Here is a 7,231-nt window from a genome sequence, read left to right as displayed (position 1 = left end):
ATGGCCAAATCCGGACGAAAACGAGGAACCGGAGGCGCGACTGGGCCGAATTTCACCGTCCGGATAGGAAAACCGTCGCTCGGGGACCTCGTCGGGGAGAGGAGTGGAGATGCTCTTAGTCGTGGAGGTGGACAATACTGCGGACCAAAGCGTATCCGGTGCTTCGGTTAATTACTGTATGCATTATGTGCTAGTACTTACGCGCGAAACCACAATCAACTTCCTTTTGGAAAGTACGGATCCAAATCAACTACTCCCGCTATATTTTATACAATGTCACTACCACATTTTCCATGTACCAAGAAAATAAAATAAACTAATAAATAGCCTGGTTAACAATGTGGAAAGCTTCAGCTTCTCGTGTTAAATCTTTACGTTGATTAGCACCATTGTACAAGAGAGAAATCTAATCATTTTTTTTCTTAAGTAGTGACCTTCACATATGGAATTTTTTTTGTAGTGGCCATATATTCAAGAACGGAGGGAGTACTAGTTGAGAAATATTGCAAAATATTTTGACCAAGTCGTCAAGGATATATGTATAATTGCCAGCAAAATTTGAAATCCAACTCTGGTCGAAACTCGAAAAGGAAAAACCCAGCTTGCTGTGAATTTTGTACAATTCACTGTTGAACCTGTATTTATTTTCAAGCAGTTGGTCAAATGATTCAGAAGGTTCAGGTGTGTAAATAGATACTCTCACAGCCTCACTAAAGAAGATAACTGAATCCAAGAATCAAGGTGGACTGTATTGAATACATTAGCCCGGTGTCCAGGAAGAATACATGAAAGCAACAGCCACCCCATAGCAAGTCGGTTATCTCAGTGTGATCTCTGACAAATGATATGGCAATACATCTTTTGGAACTGACGGTCGTACATGAGACAATGTGATAAAAATCTTCCATTCTGTGCAAACCCCACGCTAGTGGAATGCTTTTCCAGCAACCCATTGGTACCGGAGAAGCACAGCATGATCGACCGGGATTCGGGTTCGCAATAATGCCACAGCAAGCACACCACGGAACTGGCTCGAGTTTACATCAGAGCTGAGGCCAAGTTTGTTTAGGAAGCTGAATGAGCCCTCTTAGATTCCAAAAGCTTCAGCTCTTCACGCCACCCTTCAATCTTCTTTGTTTTCTCCAGTTGCTCAGGCTTCAATTTTTCTGGTTCCCCTTGCACTTGTGCCTCCGCTAAACGTATCTGTGATACAAATCACACAATGCAATAAAGACGCCAATACATTTTGAATAGTGCACATACATGCTAATGAGTAGGTGAGCAAGGGAGGATGCAAACCTTTTTCTTTAGTGCACGGATTTTCTTATCGATCTCTGGAGCAGATGATTCTGCTTGCAAGTTATCAGCCGCATTTGTGGAAGGGGTTGCCGCCATAACTGGAGGTTCAGAAATAGCAATGCCACGTATCTGCTCTGCTACACTGTCCACTGTATCCCTCTGCTTATTAGTTTTCGACGAAGGAACCTTCACAGTTTCTACAGCATCAATCTCCTCTATATCCACGCTCTTCCCTTTATCATTTGTTGAACCACCCTGCTAACGAAGAATATAATCTCCAGTATCAAATCATAAATCTATTGCAAAACTAGCTAGTTGTTCAATGAAAATACTCCCTCTGTTCCATAGTTCTTGTCATGGTGCAATATAAGCAACACTGTCCACAAAAGATGTGTCAGCTTTGTCAAGAATTATGGAACGGAGGGACTATATCCAATCATTAGCCTGGTGGAATATAAGCATACAACACTAACCAACATCTGTATTAGACAAATTATCAACAGAGAATGTTTGAATAGTTAAACATGTCTTCTATGTTTTCAAAATTATCAAAGTTATACTGCCATAATATTAACAACTCAACTTATCCTGCTTCATACTGTGCGCTCCCTCCGTCCCACAAAAGATGTCTCAACTTTGTCAAATTCAGATGTATCTAGACACTAAATACTGCCTAGATACACCCAAATTTAGACAAATCGGTGACATCTTTTGCAGGGCGGAGGGAGTATGATATATCACCACATTTATGCAGAACCAAATCACATTACTATGGCAGTTGTGTTGCGTCATTTTTTTAAACATATTCAACAATTGATTAATGTTTAAGTGGTTGTTTCTTAACCCATTTGTTACTTGAACAGATTTGGTGTTGCCATACGGCTATAATCCAACTCTCGTTTAGTCATGATCACCGTGTCACCTTGTCTAGGTAAGTTCATAGAACCCTTATTCTATTCGTAAGCAAAAGCTACATAGTAATCGTAATAGTACTACATACTTTTCTTGATCAGATATTCACCTACCCAAGATGAGCACTGCAATAGCAATGATAGTACGAAACAGCTCTAGAGGAGTACAACAAAAGGAGGTTCAACAATTGATTAATGTTTGGGTGGTTGTTTTTTGACCCGTTTGCTACTTCAGTCATATGAGGTTAAATGGGCTTGCCACACGACTTGAACAGACTCGGTGTTGACATACGGCTACAATCCAACCCTCGTTTGGTCATGATGATTGTGTCACCTTATTTGGGTCAGTTCATAGAACCCTTATTCTATTCATAAGCAAAAGCTACACATTAGTAGTACTACATACTTTTCTTGATCACATATTCAAATACTAACGAAGACGAGGATTAAAGTAACAATGATGGTAAGAAACAGCTCTAGAGGAGTATAACAAAAGGAGGTTTCAGTGCCTACAATGCAGTAACAATAAGTCAATAATGAGTCTGGATTAGATTACTAGAGCCTAATAATAGTGCTTATGCTCTAGGCCTCTAGTAATCGAAGCCCTGAATCAGCATGGGCTTGAGCGTTGCAACAAAGTGAACACACATATAGTGCTAATTCGATCCAGATTAGGCTTTGGTGTCACAGCATGGCTGAGATTGGAAGCATGGTCCTACATAATATGACAAGAGGAGCACATGGACAGCTAATATTCAGCTGTGCTCTTCTAGATTACTATAGCTTATGGATTTTCGGTTTTGTTTTTCATAATATGTTTTACGCATTTGGATGAAATGCCTGCAATCATAATACATGTGTAACTAAACAGAGAGCGCCAGTAATATATAGGAATGCATTGCATTTACTAAGGACGCGGTACGACAGTGTAAAGGTTCCGATTGATCCGCAGATTAAATAAAGCTCTAGTTGCATGTCTTTGTAGAGAAATGATTTGCAAATTAGTGCCTGTTGTGAAAACAACCTAAACTATCAGGTATCACTAGCAACGCAAGAAATTAAGAACCTATGGTTAAGACAACACCATACAGAAAAACATATCACACTTCATCTGGAATGGACCTTTGGCAGAATGCATTGATGTTTACCTATTCATCGCAGCTAAGCTCTAAATCGAATTATCATAGCGGTGGTATCAGTAAACATCGAGTAGCTAACAAATGCCAATTGCTGCCCTCTATTACGTTGACAGTAGAAGTACAACTAGCCAACTAACTAGTATCAATGAACAATTGTGACACACGAAAGAAGAGAGAGGAACGCCTACCTGATGCCGTTTCTCCTTACGCCGCTCGTTGCGCTTGGCCGCCTTCGTCTTGGGCTTGGCATCTAGAGCAGGATCGTACCCCGGCGGCACGTCGGGCCCTGACTTCCTCATCTGCAATAAGAGCAAGGACGACGAGTCTGAAGCAGGGAACGGGTTTGGTGCAAGAATAGTGTACGAGGGAGTGGTGGTGCGAGGACTCACGAGGGCGCCCTTGGACTGGTAGAGGGCAACCTCCTCCTGCGGGGTGTAGCCGGCGCGGATGCGGATCTCCTTGCGGAGGGTTCCGTCCGGGCGGCGCGTCGGCGCGATGACGCGCTCGCCCTCCTTGGGGATAGAGAGGAGGCGCCGCTGCTCGCTGTCGGTGGCGGCGTCCATGGCCGCGGCGGCGTACGGGGGGTTGCGGCGGCGGTGGCGGCGGCGGCGGCGAGGGGGGACGGGGATGGGTTTAGGGGTAGAGTTCAGGCGTCAGAGTTAAGACAGGAGACCGGAGGTTGGGTCGGGTCGGGTCGGGTGAGATTGCGGCGTTGGACTCGAATTGTGTTTCCTTTTCTTTTCGACAAAGAAAAGGAAATAGTACTACTAATTTTTTTTTTAGGCACAACTTTGACTCTAATGATCCTGTAAGAATTCTGTAGGATTAAAAATCCTTGAAAAAAAATCTTTGAACAAAATTCCAGTTGACTTTTCTCGTCCTTTGCGTATCTATGTTTTTCAATTTGTTAGGTTTTGGTATGAGAAACTGACATGTATTCACATGTACACTGTCCCCAAATGGACGCCAAGCTAGCTTGAAACATACAACCCCATAGGATGCTTCTCTTAAACTTTCTCAATCTTGATGAATATTACCACTTGGGTTGCTCTAAAAATATTACCACTTGGGGTCATTCTCTCATGGACTATATGAAATCTTTCTCTTTTCTATGAAAGCCCATAAATAATACCTAATCCATGTAGAAATACCAACTAGTTGTTTATGGAATAGTTCACAAAGCGAAATTGAAAAGTACTTATCATACCACTAGATCGCCCAAATCATACATTTTTCCGAATTAAGGGGTTTGAAACCCCGGCATCGTTGAAAATGAAACCACAAAAATATATGATTGTTACAACATCTTCTTAGCATCTCTTCCTAGGCTCCCATGCAGAGAGAACTAACGCCTTCTCCCTTCCCAAATGAAAAGCAAAAAAAAAAAAAAAAAAAAACCAAAAAGTAGAGCAAATCCACGCAGCACTTAAAACAAATATTCATTGCAAATCTACTACACCCAAGCCTCATAATTTCTTGGGTTGGCAAGCTTTTTTCCAACCAACAAGATGTTACTTTTAATATCTTCCTCATGGCAAAGAATCTTTCCACGAAAAATTCAATTTTTGTATGAGGTCCCACATGAATATCAAACATAAACATCATATAAAATGAAGCACTACTTAAACATCCTTTGGATAAGATTAATCTTGCTCCATATGAATGCCTACCAGTTCAAGTGTGTAACTTTTTGTCTACCTTCTCCTCGAATTTTCCCTACACTACCTATTGTTGCATAGGTACCTCAATATATTTATAGTGGTTTTTCCTACTATACAAGTAAAGATATAAGAACATGCATGTACTTTTTTCTTATCTTGACCAAAGCAATAAAGCTCACTTTTATCAAAATTAAAATTTTAAACAAAAGTTGTTCAAGAATACATAATATACTTTTCTGATTCGTAGCACTATCTAAATTGTGCTGGAACAGGAAGATCATGTCGTCGGCATATCGAAGTATACTCACCCCATTCTCTACTAAATTATCAACCAATCGTTCAATCAGACCATACACTTTTATTAACATATTCGGAACATCAATTGCTATATTAAAAAGAAAACAATATCTACAAATTTAATAGAGAAGACCTTTTGTAGCATTAAAATCTTCACAAAGGACCAAGCGCCTTTTCAAAATGAACTCTTAAAAGTACAACATCTAGCTTTTCTTATGTACACATGCAATACTTCATGTAGTATTACTATTCAATCTAGAATAAAACGTCATTTAACAAAATGTGTCTGAACATGGGCTACTACCTTATCTGCTGCAAGGTTTTCTCTATTATTAACTACGTTAGTAAAACAAACATTAAGCAAGCATACATGCCTATATTATGTAAAGTTCTGACAAACAAGATGGCTAGGGTCATAGGGAGATTGATATCCCCAAACCAGTCTAATTTTATTAAAGGTAAATATATTTTGGAGAGTGTGGTGACTGCACATGAAGTTGTGCATGAGGTATATAGGAAGAAGCAGCAGTGGCTTGTTTTTAAAATCGATTGTGAGAAATCTTATGATAGAGTCAACCTTGATTTCTTATATGAGATCCTGGAGCTCAGAGGTTTTAGTCCTTTCTGGATTAGATTGATTAACTAGTGGTGGTTATGTGGGAGTCAAAGTTAATGAAATAGAGAGTGGTTTCTTCCTTACTGGTAAAGGTTTAAGACAAGGTGATCCTTTATCACCTGGGCTTTTAAATTTTGTAGTTGGTGTTTTTCTCTAAAATGCTTACTAAAGGCAGTAGTGGAGGTTTGATTAAGGGGTTATGTCCCAACTTTGTTCCTCGATGTGTAGTTTGCCTTCAATATGTTGATGATACCTTACTTTTTCTAGAGAAAAAAAATACTAGGATTGCTATTTATATGAAATGGGTTTTAACTTGCTTTGAACAAATTTCATGGATGAGAATTAATTATCATAAAAGTGAGTTGATCCCTATTAATGTTAATGGTAGATGCTTTGCTAGTTAGAATGACAGGGTGGAGGGGGGAACTCTTGTCTTCTGTCGTTAAAAGAGAGCTAGTTAGATCTATATTGTCTAGCATCCCTATCTATCTTTTGTTCTTTTTTAAATTTCCTAAATGGACATTGAAGCTCATTAATACCCAAATAGCTAATAATTGTCTTTGGAATGTGAAGAAGGGAATCGTAAGATACACCTGGCTAATTAGCCATTTGTGTGTATGAGAAAAGAGTTTGGAGGAATGGGTATTCCCAATCTTCAAGACCTCGATATTTTTTTGTTAGGTTATTGGGTTAAAATATAGGGCTTTCTATTTTCGTGCCCTCGGGTCCTTAGTTGTGCTCAGTTTTCCCCAGCTCCTTAGTTTTTCTCAGTTTTCCCCAAGACCTTGTCTGAAACCCGCAGAAGGAGCTCGGACGGAAGGAATCCGTTAAGTTGGCCGTTCCATGCTGACGAGTGGGGTCGTGTCGTTTGTGGGGCCGCGTCGTGTGGGGCTGGTAGGAAGGAACCGCGTGGGACAGGACGAGACCATGCTTGTGTGGCCGTAGCGTGTGGAGCCGTGTGGGTCCGGGACGTGGGCACGAGTGGTTTCTGTCTCTTTCGCCCAGATTAGCAGTTTTCAATGTACCTTTTTCGTCTCTCTCGCTCGATCTCATTCATATTTGATAGCTCAAATTGGTAGCAAATCTAGAGCAGCTTCTCCTTCTTTTTTTTAACGCCATTCATTTCTTTATGCCTTCGTTTTTACCCAATCAGGTAGGAAATCTAGGGCACAAACCCAGAAAAAATATAGGATAAGCCGCATACGAGCAGCCAACATAGCATAGATATATTCACGACGGATCCAACAAGTAGTACCGATAGAACCCTACAACATAAGCTACATTTTACATGAATTTAAGCTACTCTAC

General features: G+C 40.5%; 1 pseudogene; it reads right to left on the bottom strand.

Annotated features, from left to right (window-relative positions):
• Nucleotides 1–610: 610 nt before the first annotated feature.
• LOC124697809 lies at nucleotides 611–3,976 on the bottom strand (annotated as a pseudogene).
• Nucleotides 3,977–7,231: the final 3,255 nt, after the last annotated feature.

This window comes from Lolium rigidum, chromosome 3 (assembly GCF_022539505.1).
Source record: "Lolium rigidum isolate FL_2022 chromosome 3, APGP_CSIRO_Lrig_0.1, whole genome shotgun sequence".
Classification (NCBI taxonomy): domain Eukaryota; kingdom Viridiplantae; phylum Streptophyta; class Magnoliopsida; order Poales; family Poaceae; genus Lolium; species Lolium rigidum.
Note: the sequence above shows the minus strand (reverse complement) of the source record. Positions and strands in the feature narration are given on the sequence as shown.